The sequence below is a fragment of the Capra hircus genome, chromosome 3 (assembly GCF_001704415.2).
Source record: "Capra hircus breed San Clemente chromosome 3, ASM170441v1, whole genome shotgun sequence".
NCBI lineage: Eukaryota > Metazoa > Chordata > Mammalia > Artiodactyla > Bovidae > Capra > Capra hircus.
This window is the reverse complement of record NC_030810.1, coordinates 115,537,833-115,553,784: the sequence shown is the minus strand read 5'-3', so window position 1 is coordinate 115,553,784 and position 15,952 is coordinate 115,537,833. Positions and strand designations below refer to the sequence as shown.

Here is a 15,952-nt window from a genome sequence, read left to right as displayed (position 1 = left end):
GACCATTGATAATGACCTCTGCACATATTCCCAAATGCTTACCGTACTTAGGCAGCTACACAGATAAGAGCAGGCCAAGATTATACACATTTTACCCCAAGATTCCCTCTTTAACTCCGCTCTTCTCTCTCTATCTCAAGATTACATATCAGAATGAAAGTAGGAGGGAGTGATATTACTATCATTGGGATAATTTCCATTTATTATTATTTTTGAAGCAAACAATTTGAAAATGGCCATGCTTTATTTTTAGTAAGAGACTACATTCAGTAAACTTCATAATCCATCATGATTTCCCTGAGTGCTGTGACGTGATAGTTGGGAACTGTTGGTTTGGGGTGTGATTGTAAATTTGTTAATGCTTTCCTGAACTTCTTACCCTTAGTAAGCCATAGTCATGCTGGCTAAGGAACAGAGGGCAATTACAAGCTTCCTGGTGTTTATATGGATGGCAGCCATCTATATTTCTCTGCGAAGGGTCTATGGAATAAAAGTGTGCATTGCAGAGGCAGTTAAGTGAGCCAGATATAGCAAACTAAGGCAGATAATGATATGGCCTCAGGCCTAACATGGCTCCAGTCCTTCCTCCCTGACAAGAGTAACGGCTCTTTTGCCCTCAAGGCCCTTAGTCCCACCGAGCCCTGGGCTGTCATCCTTCTCTCCACAGAACACGTGAGGTCATTAAGAAATGCTGACGCCACTCTCAGGGCCGGCATCTCCCCTGACACCAGGTTGCAGCTGACACAGAGATGACATTCCTTTGGTGTCAAATCCAGGCAGAGTGTTGTCCTGCCCATCACAATATCTGTTGGAAATCAGCTCTTGGAAATAATTTAATTGGTTCTACCTCAATTCAGATAAGACTGAAAGGCAAGGATAAAGTTGCCACACAAGGGCAACCCTGGATTCCAAATGACCCTGGAAGATCCCTGGATACAATGAGCCCTGTATGCCTGTGGGAACTCTAAATGGCTAGTTAAATCCTGAAGTAATGTGTGTATGAGACAACAGACTTATGTGGATTGCGTATGTATGCTTGCATTCCTGGATGCAAAGGGTTCCTGGATCCAGTTCCAAAATGTGTGTGTGTGTGTGTGCAGGTATCCCCAGGCCAGCAAGAAATTTCTTGGAGACCAGCAGAGTGTCCAAGAATTTGGCTCAATTCCGACATTATCTACCCAGAGAAAGAATCAGATTCCACAGCTAAAGGGCTCCATCCCACAATACTTCCCTCTATTTCAAACACCAGATGCAAGCCCAGGTTTTGACCTGTGTTTCTGACCCACTAGCTATAAATGAGAAGTTCCCATGACCCCCTCCTCAGGTTTGATTATTTGCTAGCATGGCTCACAGAACTCTAGAAAACTTGTGTCTTCACTAGACTGTTGTTTAGTCACTAAGTTGTGTCTGACTCTTACCAATTTATTATAAAAAGATGTGTATTAGAAGATACAAATTGATAGATAAAGAGAGAAATAGGTGAGGTTCTAAACCAAGGAGCTTCTGCCTTGTGGAGTGTGGGGCCTTGCACATGCAATTATTCTGATTTGCCAACATGGAAACTCTTAGGGGAAAAAAGAAACAAAAAGCTTTCCTTCTGTTTCTTATGGAAGCTTCATTACATAGTCATGACTGACTCAATTATCAGCCAATGGCAACTGATTCAACTTCTAGTCCCTCTCACCTCCCAGGAAATCAGGGAGTGGGATTAGAAGCTCCAACCATCTAATTACATAGTGGGTTCTCCTGGCAACCAGCACCCACCCTTGTGTGTGCTCTGTGCTCAGCTGTGTCCCACTCTTCTCTGTCCATGGAATTTTCCAGGCAAGAATGCTGGAGTGGGTTGCCATTTTCTCCTCCAGAGAATCTTCCTGACCCAGGGATTGAAGCTGTGTCTCTTGTGTCATCAGCAGGCAGATTCTTTACCACTGTGCCACCTGGGAAGGTCTTGAGTCGGAACCAAAAGAAGACTTAAAGTTTTTTCAGAAACTGAGCATAAGAGACAAAATATTATCCCATTTTTCTTACTGCCTGGGAAATTTTAAGGGTCTTGGTAGTTGTGAGCCAGGAATTGTGGATGAAAACCAAATATATTTTTCCTATAACTTATTTTAACTATTTTCTGCTGGGTATATGGAGTAAATGGCCTTGTTAATAGTGAGGATATGCCTATATTTGGTCATTAGAAATTTCATTTACAAAGTTAGAAATCATATAATAAGCATAATACATTGTTCAAAGACATGGATGCTTTTCCTTTTGTGCTGCAATGAAGCGTACCTTCCCTCCCTTCTCCCTTACTCTTCACAAGGTAGCTCACTGGACCCTGGACACCTGAGGTGCGTTCATCCTCTCTTCTTTCACATGATTCTTCTTCTAGGAAAGGACACAGAGAACAGAGCAAGATTGAAATGCTAGTATATTGACTTTAATAGCTGAGTTTAAGCATGGAATCTCTATGGTGTTTGCTGCTTCACAGACGTTTGTTGAGTGGGGGTTGCCATTGTGAGCTGACTCTTCCTTCAGGGAAATTGACTCTGGCTGTTCCCTTTGAGAGTTTTTCACAATAAGGACTTTGAAGACAATCACAAGCCACTTTCAATTAGGCTTCCTGGAACAGGCTTTAATCTATTGAGATCATTAACGCACGGTGACATATCAGGGCTGCCTGATGTCATCACTGGACAAGGGGACAATTTTCCCTTTTTTTTTGAGAAGGGGAGGGCCTGCTGCATACAGGCCAATACTTTGTGAACTTGGAGTGTAGACCAGTGATATAATAGACAGTAATTTTAAGTCAAGGCAGGATAAATATAAAAATAAGTCTTCTTGGTATGGTTGCCTATTTGTCTCTATTAATGAAACCAGTGAAGTTTTTCATTGAGAAAAAAAGACATGGATGTGGGACTGCTATGTCTGCATTTACAATTTAGAAGCAGAATCATTCAGAAGAAAACTGCTGATGTTGGTCATTAGTAGATCCAGCTTTTGCCCCTGGTATGGCACTAACAAGCTTTGTGATTAAAGGGATAAGTTTGTGTTAAATAACCCCTTGCCAGTTCTCCCTTGTGACCAAGGGCACACACTGGTGAGACAGCTGTCTGGAGTATCAAGCAGTGCTTACTGTCTATATAATCCCGGTGACTGGACTCAGCACCACGTTCCATCCAGCTTGGCTAAACAGCCCAGAGCTTTTGCTCAGTGCTCAGAAGCACTTGGATGAACTCTGTCATTTTATTCCTCTATATAAACCCTGCACTGACTTTTCAAATGCCATGTGGGCATGAGTTTAGTGTATAACTGACAATAGTGTAATGTTTTATAAAGTGATATTTCAAGTAAAAACAATTCATAGCAGTTCTGTGAGCATTTTAATGGGGGCTACAATGGATTTACAAGGAAAAAAGGTACAGTCTCGTGGAAGCCTTGGAAATGCCCTGCTCAGATTTTCCTTCAAAAGGATCTGCTGCTGGAACATAGTTGATGGACCTCCTCTAGTTGCTGCTCCTTTGGACCTATCACGGCATTCACTTTGAAGTCATTCTTCTCATAGGCTAATCCCAGCCAATGACTGAACAAGGGTGTTACTAGAACCAGGCCATTCCTTTCTGAAACAGGATTTCTCTAACAGACAGTTTTGGTCAGGAACTCCCATTGATCTGGCCAAGACCTCTGAGAACTTCTCTGCCATCTGAAGTTCTTCTTACCCAGTTTTCCTTCTCTCTCCCTTTTTGCAGATGTAAGTCTTGCATCATGTCTGTGTGCTCTCTCTCCTTTTATCCTTCTTAAGCATGTTCCCCAATAAATATTTTATATATCTCATGTCATTTTGGCATCTGCTTCTTAGAGGACCCAAATGGATGAAAGCACTATTGGGAGTGGGCCAAGAAAATAGGCAGTAAGATGAAACTTTAGGACAGGTCCATTCATTACCCAACTGTAAAGGAAGACCCCCATCTTGAGTAGTCTGTGGGAAAGGATGGTCCCAGGACAACATGGCAGCCCAGTTGATAAGTTTATCACTGGTATTTATCTAAGAAAAAGTCCCTGTTTTCATGGTATTATTGTTAGATATTTTATATTTATAAATGTTAGAAACTCGATACTACATTGTTGTAATTACCACTTTATATAATTTTGTGACTTTTCTTTTTTTTTGCAATTTAAAACGTGGCTTCTTTTTAAAATTAATTAATTTATTTTTAATTGGAGGATAATTGACTTACAACATTGTGTTTCTTTCTGCCATGCATCAAGTTGAATCTGCCATAGGCATGCATATGTCCCCTCCCTCTTGAACCTCCCTCTCTAATTTTAGAGAAGATTGAGAGAAAAGTCATATGCCTTTATACTTTTGTTATATTGACCTTCTTATTTATCATTTCTGGTTCTCTTCATTTGCTTCTGTGTATCTGAGTTATTATCTAGGGTCATTTCCTTAGTCCAGTAGTTTTTCTCCCACCCACCTCATTTGTACTGAATGTGCAAATTAATGTTTTTCCATAAATTTGGGGACATTTCAGCCATAATTTCTTTGAATATTTTTTCAGCTCCTTTCTCTCTTCTCCTTCTGGTAATATTATAATGCATGTATTGGTGTTCTTCATGGAGTCTGATATTTCTGAATGTCTCTTCACTTCATTTTTTTTTCTCTGCTCTTCAAAGAGCATAATCTCTATCAGTCTGTCATCCAGTTCACTAATTCTTTTGCCTGCTCATATCTACTGTTGAGCCCCTTTACTGAAATTTTGATTTCAGTTTCTGTACTTTCCAACTCTAGAATTTCCTTTGCTGTTGTTATTTTAAAAATAACTTCTGTCTCCTTATTGGTAATCTTTATTTGAAGCAACCTTTAATTTTTAAAATGATAATTTTCTTCTTTAATTCTTCAAATATATTTAACATGACAACTCTGAGTATTTGGTGAAGAAAGGGCAGTAACCTCAGTTTCTCTCTTCTAACATGACATCTTCACCATATGAGCTAGGGCAAGGGACACTGGGACCCCAATATTCTTGAAAGTGCCACTCCAAAATGGAGGCTCTGTCTCATAAGTTGAAGCTAGGTGGAAGAAGGGAGCTCCATCTTTTGGCTGCACTCACCTGGAACATAGTCTTAGCAACAAGTAGCTAGAAGCTGGATGAGAATGAGTGACATCCTGCCAGTCTTAGGAAGACAGCTCTCCAACTTAGAGCTGGGTAGAGAGGAAGCCCTGTGTTCTTGGCTTCATCAGTCTCACTGAGTTGAGAGGAGGAAGAGAGGAAACAGATCTTGATTTAAGTATCAGAGTCTTGTTGTTCTAATCAAATTTTAGTAGATTTTCTTGAATGAATGTTTGTCTGCTATAAACTTTTAAGGTCATATCCAGATAGTTAATAAATTTTTTTTTTTTATCAGTTTCACAGTCAGGAAACTCCTAATGCTACCTCGACAGAAGTGGAACTCCCCCAATTTTTTAAAAACAATTTTTTATTGCAATTATCACTTATTTTGTCCACATGCATGCTAAGTTGCTTCAGTCGTGTCTGACTCTTTAAGACCCTATATAGCCCACCAGACTTCTCTGTCCATAGAATTCTCCAGGCAAGAATACTGGAGTGGGTTGCCACACTCTTCTCCAGGGGATCTTCCCGACCCAGGAATCAAACTCAGGTCTTCTGCATTGCAGACAGATTCTTTACCATCAGAGCCACCAGGGAAACAAACTGAGAAAATTACTAATTGACTTACCTTTGTATTCCTCGTGCCTACTATAATTTAATGCTTAAATTAAATGCTTAACATTTGTTGAAAGTATTTGCCAAAAAAACTGTCATCTATCTATCTGTATTTGTAGTTGGAATATATAAAATTGCAAACACAAAATTTGATAAATAGAAATTAATATTTTAGACAACCTGAATATGGCAGAGGCTGCAAATTACCTGTATTCTTCTTTCCCTTAGCACCAGATCCAAATTTACTTGGGATTAGAATGTACTCAACTAAAACAACTGTATTTCCTAGGTTTCCTGACAGCTAGATGTGACCATATGACTCAGTTCTGATCAATGAGGTATAAGTGAAAGATACTGAGTTAGCTTCTGAGAAACTCCTTAAGGGGGGGTTATGCAACTCGATTAGACTTTGTACTCTTTCCGTCTTTTCAGTGTTTCTTGCATTGAATGTGGCACAATGACTGTAGTGCCAGGAGTCACTTTGGTCCTAGAGATGTCTTTGAGAATTGAAACAGCATTTTAAGGATGGCAGAGCAGAAAGATAGAAGGGAACTGAATTCCTGATGATGGCACTGAAGACTGGCTCCTATACAGTGACCCTGATAGGAATAGGAATGACAAACTTTTATCTTGCTTAAGCTACACATTTTTAATTTCTATTAGTAGTAAGCAGCAATCATTTCTAGGAGCTTCCCTGGTGTCTCAGATGGTAAAGAATCTGCCTCCAATACAGGAGACCTGGGCTTGATCCCTGAGTCTGGAAGATATCCTGGAGAAGGGAATGACTATCCTGTCCAGTATTCTTGCCTAGGAAATCCCAAGGACAAAGGAGCTTGGTGGGCTACAGTCTGTGGGGTCACAAAGAGTTGGACATGACTAAGTGACTAATACTTTCAGTCATTCCCAACTGATATAGCATCTATTTCACATTTTGGTGTATCAAGTTCTACTAGTATATCTAGTGAATGTCATGTATTTACATTTGTCTGTTGTGCTCTGAAAATTGCAACTTGAAGGACAGTCTTCTCTACATAGTATATAAAACTAAACCCAGAAATGGGACATTGGCGTCCTGATACTCTTCAAAATGCGACTCCCAGATGGAGCTTCCATCTCATAAGTTGAAGTTATGTGGAAAAGAGCCCACCTCTGGCTTCACTCACAGAACAACGCCTTAGCAAAAATGCTAAATTAGCCAACAAACCAATACTATATCTATATATAGTTTAATCTTGTTTCACCCTGCTTCTGCAACCTCAAGCAACTATATTTATCTGTAGATTTTGTGCTTTGATCTAAAGAGGAGAATGAATACAAGAGAAAAATTGTAATCTCCAGCTTTTCATTTTTTTCATGGTTCCATTCAAATGAAAAAGTCATTATTTACATGTGTTTGAGATTTTCAAGTAAAAATTAAAAGAATCTGACACCCTATCAACATCACTTATTCCTTAGATGATAATAAAATTTCACATATATTGAATACTTGCTATCTGTGCATGAAGCAATGTTCCAATTGATTTATATATAATCTGTACAACAAATTTGTAAGGTTTGTGCTATTATTATTTTCATGTTACAGATGAAGAAATGGAGGCACAGAAAGTTAAACATGTTGCCCCAAATCACACAACCGGTAAGTGGTAGAACAAGGATCAAACTTTAGCAGTCTGCTCCAGAGTTTGTGCTCTTATCAACCATGTGCTGTGCTGTGCTTAGTCACTCAGTTGTGTCAAGACTCTTTGTGACCCCATGGGCTATAGCCCACCAGGCTTCTCTGTCCATGGAAATTCTCCAGGCAAGAATACTGGTATGGGTTGCCATGCCCTCCTCCAGGGGATCTTCCCAGCCCAGGGATCGAACCCAGATCTCCTGCATTGCAGGTGGATTCTTTACCATCTGAAACACCAGGGAAGCCCAAGAATTCTGGAGTGGGTAGCCTATCCCTTCTCCAGGGTAAGATCCAAAAGTTGAACCAGGGTTTCCTGCAATGCTAATTCTGGCGGACTCTTTGCCAGATGAGCTACCACAGAAGCCTCTTATCAACTATGCTATACTACGTTTTCTAGATATAATTCTGTTTTTAGTCATGGAAGCTCTTCTTACCATAAAGACATCCCTTGTTTCTTTTTAACATTTGTTAAGAAAGCATTTTAATGTTATGAATATCCAGAATACTTTCAATATATGACCAACCTAGACAACATATTAAAAGCCAGAGACGTTACTTTACCTACAAAGGTCCGTCTACTCAATGCTATGGTTTTTTCAGTAGTCATGTATGGATGACTGGAGAGTTGGACCATAAAGAAAGCTGAGCACTGAAGAATTGATGCTTTTGAATTGTGGTTTTGGAGAGGACTCTTGAGAGCCCCTTGGACAGCTAGGAGATCTAATCAGTCAATCCGAAAAGAAATCAGTCCTGAATATTCATTGGAAAGACTGATGCTAAAACTCCAATACTTTGGCCACCTGATGCAAATAACTGATTCATTGGAAAAGATCCTGATGCTGGGAAAGATTGAAGGTGGGAGGAGAAGGGGACCACAGAGGATAAGATGGTTGGATGGCATCACTGATGCAATGGACATGAGTCTGAGTAGGCCCTGGGAGTTGGTGATGGACAGGGAAGCCTGGCATGTTGCAGTCCATGGGGTTGCAAAGAGTCAGACATAGCTGAGCGACTGAAATGAACTGAACTGAAATTATAGTCATACATGCAGATAATCTTTATGATTTCCTGTATAAAACTATCATTACAGATGGTAGGGGGAGAAGGAATCAATAAATTTCATTGATACTGAAATAATATGTCCGTAATTTTCAATATAACCAGCAATTTTTGATAATATGCTTTGTTACTGGTGTGTTATGAGGTATATCAAAGGCAAATTGCTACTTATAAAGGACCAAAGTTTGTGGTTGACTTTCTTTTTATATAAATCAGAGTAGTTTCAGGGTTATTTTATTATAATCACTCTGCTCATTTGTGCTCCCATAAGTTTTCCTATGTTAGGAAACAATGCTTTGAGTCATAATTACTGGGAAACAAATTAAACTCCTATTTTATCTGTCTTGCATATTTGAACACATTAGGAAAGAGAGGTTAAGAACCATTGGTCTATCTTATCAGATATAGTGGTATGCCACAGAGGTTAGTTAGCTGAAATAAGAGGTATGATCAATTTGACATTTTTAGACCTTCAAAAGTCTGTTTGTTTTGGCTCAATGGTGGGAATCCTCTTGTGGATAATGTAAGTAAACATTTAAATAGATCGCCTCTTTTCTTGACTGGGTTTAGATGTGGAATTGGCCATGCAGTAGGCATAAGTATTCCTTAGCAATTATCCTGCAATGCACTTTAGATAGGTAAGGCTTCCCAGTGCAGTGTTTCAATAGCCTGAGTTAGTCTTTCACACGTGAAAGTGAACATAGGAGCTACCCCCAAAGCAGTTCCTATTACTCAGTGTCAGGAAATAACACTGAACTGGCAAAACACTTCAGAAGGAGCAGTGCTATAGGAATGTGAGACATTATTATGTTAAATGGGAAATAAAACAATGGAGAATAAATAGCATTCACCTGCAGGGAATCAATACCACTGACTTTATTATAGTCAACTCAATAACTTGCTATTTGAGTTGGAAAGGTGATGGGGGAGTGGAAAATTACGAGGTGTTTAAAAAAAGCCTTGCACCAAGCACTGACTAATGATTTCCGGGCTGAGAGTAGATGTCATTAATGACCCTTTTTATTCATGCAGAAGTTCCCAAAGAGGAGTGTAATGTTCCATTAGTAATAATTGAAAAAGTCTCTCTTCGGGATTATGTCAAAACTTAAAGATGATGCCTCTGCCAAAACATTTTTGGTGACAACGTGTGAAGTATTTGACAGTTGAAGAGGCTTCTTGAGGAGATTCTCAGAGGATCTGGAGGCAAGAGGCTAACATGAGACTCTGGGTGTCAGTGGGTAATTCCCACCTCTCATCCTGGTCTTGAAGAATCACAAGTCACCCCATTTTAATAGCCCAGTCTTTGTGTAGACTCCAGAGACTTTTGACCAATATTGACAGAAACCTAAAACTAAGACACGTTGGATACATAGAATTTTCTAGTACATATTTTAGCTTTTACTCTTCTATAGGATGGACATCTGTAGGAGCTCATGAGAGAGAGAGAAATAACATGATATTATGGCCTATGACATCAGAGGTCCAGTTTCAAAACCACAGAATGCTTGCTTTACCATGTCTCCCTGTGCTGAACTTTCTGATCCCATCACCTTTGCTTCATTGCTTCCAGGCCCTGATCTCATTTTTATTTTAAACTTTCTTCTTAATGTGCTTGAGTGCTCAATACACAATACCTCCAGGCAAAAGCTAAGCTGAATGTTGGCCTAGAAGTCATGCTGATTTAAAGAAAAAAATACTAAAACTTTTCATTTTGTTCTGGCCCCGCAGGCTCCACTATTCTATTGTGCCTGGGATGGTCCCTGTAGATACTTCATTCATAACACATATTTGACTTTATTGCTTAAATTTTGCATGTGCCTAAATTGTTCTACTAGATCACAAACTCCTCAAGTCTTGGGACTCTGTCTTACTGAATGAAAACCTTGACTCTAATGATCTGTGTAAATGTGTGGGTTGCATAACCTCTTTAAGCCTTGGTTTTCTCATTTAAAATTGTAATAATAATAGTTAATGATTTTGTGTTGTAAGTATCAAAGGAAATAAATCTTAAAATGCTTCTTATAAAAAGGAGAAATAAGCACTTGGGTCTAAGATGGGTCTAAAAACTAACAAGGTATGAGAACATCGCTAATAATCTTGGGTTCTCCAGACTAGAGAATTATCATTTATTCTCAGATAAGCTCTAACCTCAGTCGATTCTTGTGCCATCCAGGTCAAAGGTAGGATTTTGGCTGGATGACTGAAAAAATCATGTAGGATTAATAACATTCAGAAACTCAGGATGACGAACAAGTTTGGGGTAATAAAGTGGAATTAGTATTTTACTAACTGGGTCTTAAGCTCAATACATTTTGGATACAAGTGAAGATAGAGGATATATATATTCATAGGGATTATTGAGCACTCTAGGTACTATGGTGCATAAGGGTGGATCAAAGGAAGATTTGTTATTGTTATTTATCTCTTACTGTGTGCTTGGTTGTTCAGTCGTGTCCAATTCTTTGTGACTCCACACACTGCAGCCCACTAGGCTCCTCTAACTATGAAAATTTGCAGGTAAGAATACTGGAGCAGGTTTCCATTTTCCTACTCCAGGGGATCTTTCTGACCCAGGGATCAGACCCACGTCTCCTGCGTTTCCTGCACTGGCAGGCAGAGTCTTTACCACTGAGCCACCTGCGAAACCCTTAGTCACTAATATCTGGGTCCTAAAAGAGTGAGAATTTTAGAGTAATTTGCTTATAAACACACAGGCTCATCCTAAATAATATATACATTATTCTGGTGTAATAGTTTTACAGATTCTGAGTGTTTCCTTAGATGGTGTTACTTCTGCCTCTTCAGCCTCATATGGATTTAGAATTACTTTACTGAAGGGAGTGGTAAGTTTGAATTGATCCACCAGTTTCCCTTGTGATGACTGGCATAGATTTATGTGATAGCTGATCAGAGATAAGACCGCATTTTGTGACCTTGCAGTAGAAATGTTTTCTCTATAAATTTAACTGAATGACACTGAGGTTGAACCTGAAAATTTACCTCAACAGTGCCAGAGTCTGACCAATTTTGCAGTGGTATGGAGATAACTGTTAGGGATATAATTCACAAAACTATTAATAAACTAACATTCTTATTTAGTTTACTATTTTTGGCATATTTGTGTGTGTATGTGTGTGTATGTAAGCACATTTATACTATAATGATTCAGGAAGCCAAATCCAGACTACCACTTATTTTATAAAAAAAGTTTTCTTTAGAACATGGGGACATGCGTTCATTTATGTATTGTCTGTGGCAATACACTCTCTGCCATGTAGAGGCAGAGTTGAGTAATTTTAAAAGAGACCTTTGATCCTCCATGCCAAAATTTTTACTACCAGGCTCTTTACAGTTTATCAACCCCTACAAACAAACAAACTCTTACACATAGTTTTCTGTAGAATACACTAAAATTTGAATGAAAATCTCATTATCCCAGTATATCAAGGTCAAATTCATTAGGGCAAAAGGTTTTAACCAAACAAATATTTTTGTAGAAAAATTAAACACAGAGTATATGAGAAAAATACTGACACAAAAAATGGGGACTTTTGTCCTGAAGCTGAGAGTTCAGAGGTTCCTTAAAGCCAATGTTTATTGAGACATTTATTTTATAGTTCTAGAATTCTATGACCAGTGTTGCTATATTTAAAATTTGCCAAATTAAAATCGCATTTGACCACCGCTATTTATATCTAACAAAAGATTTGTATCCATGATATATAAAGAACTCCCACAATTCAATTAAAAAAGAAAAAAAAATTATAAAGATGGGCAAATAGTTTGAATAGATACTCCACAGATGAAGAAAAATGAATGGCCATTAAGCACACCAAAATAGGTGCAACATAATTACTTACCAGGAAAATAAAAATGAAAATCACATTGTTATACCAGCATGTATCCTTCAGAATGATGAAAATTAAAAGAACAGACAGTATGGAGAGTTGGCAAGGATTTGAACCAAATGGGACTCTCATTCACTGTTGGTAGGGATGAAAAGTGATATAGTCATTTTGAACCAGTCCAAATGTTTCTGGTTCCAAATCAGGAAAGGAGCACATCAAGGCTGTATATTGTCACCCTAGTTATTTAACTTATGTAGAGTACATCATGTGAAATGCCGGGCTGGATGAAGCACAAGTTAGAATCAAGATTGAAGGGAGAAATATGAATAACCTCAGATATGCAGATGCAGATATGTATAACCACCCTTATGGCTGAAAGCAAAGAAGAACTAAAAAGCTTCTTGATGAAAGTGAAAGAGGAGAGTGAAAAAGTTGGCTTAAAACTCAGCATTCAGAAAACTAAGATCATGGCATTCGGTCCCATCACTTCATGGCAAATAGATGGAGAAAGAGTGGAAACAGTGAGAGACTTAATTTTTCTGGGGGCTCCAAAATCACTGCAGATGATGACTGCAGGAATGAAATTAAAAGACACTTGCTCCTTGGAAGAAAAGCTATGACCAATCTAGACAGCATATTAAAAAGCAGAGACATTACTTTGCCAACAAAGTTCCCTCTAGTCAAGGCTATGGTTTTTCCAGTAGTTATGTATGGATGTGAGAGTTGGGCTATAAAGAAAGCTGAGTGCCAAGGAATTGATACTTTTGAACTGTGGTGTTGGAGAAGACTCTTGAGAGTCCCTTGTACAGCAAGGAGATCCAACTAGTCCATCCTAAAGGAAATCAGTCCTGAATATCCATTGGAAAGACTGATGCTGAAACTCCAATACTTTGACCACTTGATGCAAAGAACTGACTCATTGGAAAAGACCCTGATGCTGGGAAAGATTGAAGGTAGGAGGAGAAGGGGTTGACAGAGGATGAGATGGTTGGATGGCATCACTGGCTCAGTGGACATGAGTTTGAGTAAACTCAGGGAGTTGATGATGGACAGGGAAGCCTGGCATGCTGCAGTCCATGGGGTCGCAAAGAATTGGACATGACTGAGAGATTGGGCTGAACTGACTGAGATGTTTCTTATAATATTAAACATACATTTACCATATGGTGCGGGTATTATTAACAGAGTGGAAACAGTTCAGTTCAGTTCAGATGGGTGTATCTTTCCTTTTCTCCTTTGCTTTTCACATCTCTTCTTCTTCTTCTTTTTTTTTATTTTTTTGGAGGTGTAAGTGAGTTTTTATTGGGAAGGGAAGTTGTCAACTTAAACAGCAGCAAATGAAGAGTGAATAAGGAAACTCCCTGTTGTCGCAGATACACAAGACCTCCATCACATATGATACAGGAGGCATTTAAATCTGTGATCTCCCAGCCCCCAAATGTAGAATGCTTTTCCATTCAATCTAATACTTCTGGATTCCTACTAAAAAGGAATACATTAAGAGGATGGAAAAGTTGCTTACTGAAAGGAAATCTCTGAAGAAGAGTAAGGGAGAGAATGTAGAAATTAAGAAGTTATGTAGAACACTCTTTAAATTGTAATTAGCTACATTTTCATATCTTCACAGTAATACAAAACACAGTCACTTGCAGAACTGGTTCAGATTACTTAAATACCAGATACATTTTTAGTCTTCTACAGAAGTGTTTGGAAGTTACTTATGTTTGTATGAAATGAAGCTATTAATACTTTTCTACAGCAGTAACTGCACACCACGAAGGCTAAGACAAACACAAATCAAGGAATGGAGTTTTCCCAAAGCTGCAGTGTGAAAAGACTATAAACAGTTGATTCCATACACATGAATGGGTTTCTTTGCTATAGGAAATCCAAATGGAGTAAGGAATGGAGATGAGTAAAAAGGTTTCAAGGGGAAGAAAGGTGACACCCTGTATGCACTCACTTTTCTGCCCCTTCTGCCGCATCACATTCTTCTCCTGCACTGTCTGATGTCCATAATGTGAGGTTGTCTCTCAGCAGCTGCATGATGAGGGTGCTGTCTTTGTACGAGTCTTCATTCAGTGTGTCGAGTTCTGCAATAGCCTCATCCAAAGCCGTTTTAGCCAGTGTGCAGGGCAGTTCCGGGTTATTGAGGATCTCATAGTAGAACACAGAAAAGTTAAGAGCCAGCCCCAGCCGGATGGGGTGTGTGGGTTGCATCTCTTTCTTGCTTATATTGAAAGCCTCTTGGTAAGCTCCTTGGGAATTATCTATCGTTTGTTTCCGATCATCTCCACAAGCAACTTCAGCAAGGTACTGGAAGTAATCTCCCTTCATTTTCAGATAGAAGACCTTACTCTCTGGATTAGTTGCATTGGCTATTAAATACTTATCCAACAATTCCAGGACCGTGGTGCAGATGGACCTCAGCTCGGACTCCACTTTCTCCCGGTAGTCCTTGATCAGCTGCAACTTCTTGTCCGAAGTGTCGGTCTTCTGCTCGATGCTGGAGATGACCCTCCAGGCGGACCGGCGGCCCCCGACCACGTTCTTGTAGGCCACCGACAGCAGGTTGTGCTCCTCGTTAGACAGCTCGGCGCCCTGCTCCGTCACGGCCTTCATGCAGGAGGCCATGTCGTCGTAGCGCTCGGCCTGCTTGGCCAGCTTGGCCTTCTGAATCAGCTCCGTCTTCTCCATGGGGGCCAGGGGAGCGGACAGCGAGGTCGAGCGCGGACCTGGGGGGCTGGCGGGGGGTGGGGAGGCGCCTCGAGGAGGCCTTCACGTGTCCGCGGCCTCGGCGCGAGTCCCCACATCTCTTCTTTTCACAGCTATTTGTAAGGCCTCCTCAGACAGCCATTTTGCTTTTTGGCATTTCTTTTTCTTGGGTATGGTCCTGATCCTTGTCTCCTGTACAATGTCATGAACCTCCGTCCATGAGGCACTCTGTCTATCAGAAGTAGTCCTTTAAATCTATTTCTCACTTCCACTGTATAATTGTAAGGGATTTGATTTAGGTCATACCTGAGTGGTCTAGTGGTTTTCCCTATTTCAGTTTTCCTTCAATTTCAGTCTGAATTTGGCAATAAGGAGTTCATGATCTGTGCCACAGTCAGCTCCCAGTCTTGTTTTTGCTAACTGTATAGAGCTTCTTCATTTTTGGCTGCAAAGAATATAATCAATCTGATTTCAGTGTTGGCCATCTGATGGTGTCCATGTGTAGACTAGTCAGCAAATAAAGATTGAGCCTGACACCGTGTAACAGCATGATGAATCTAAAATTCATTTTGCTGAGGAGAAGATGGCAGGCACAAATGAGTATAATGTATCATTCCATTCATTGGAAAATCTAAAAAAGACAATCTAATCTATAGTGAAAGAAAATATATCAGATGTTACCTTGGATCAGAGATAGGGGTATTGCTTGAGAAAGGGTATAAGGGAAATTCTGGGGCAGGAGTCATAATAATGTGTATGTTAATTGTGAAAATGGTTGCCAAAGTGTGTACATTTGTCAGGATTCATCAAAATGTACACTTAGAATGGATGTCCATTTTTATGTAAATTATACCTACATAAAGTTAATTTACAGAGAAGGCAATGGCACCCCACTCCAGTACTCTTGCCTGGAAAATTCCATGGGCAGAGGAGCCTGGTAG

At 39.7% G+C, this 15,952-nt stretch overlaps 1 pseudogene across 1 annotated transcript; it reads right to left on the bottom strand.

Moving 5' to 3' along the window:
- LOC108635606 lies at nucleotides 13,586-15,032 on the bottom strand (annotated as a pseudogene). The gene has a single exon (XR_001917888.1). The product of XR_001917888.1 is annotated as a 14-3-3 protein theta pseudogene (transcript).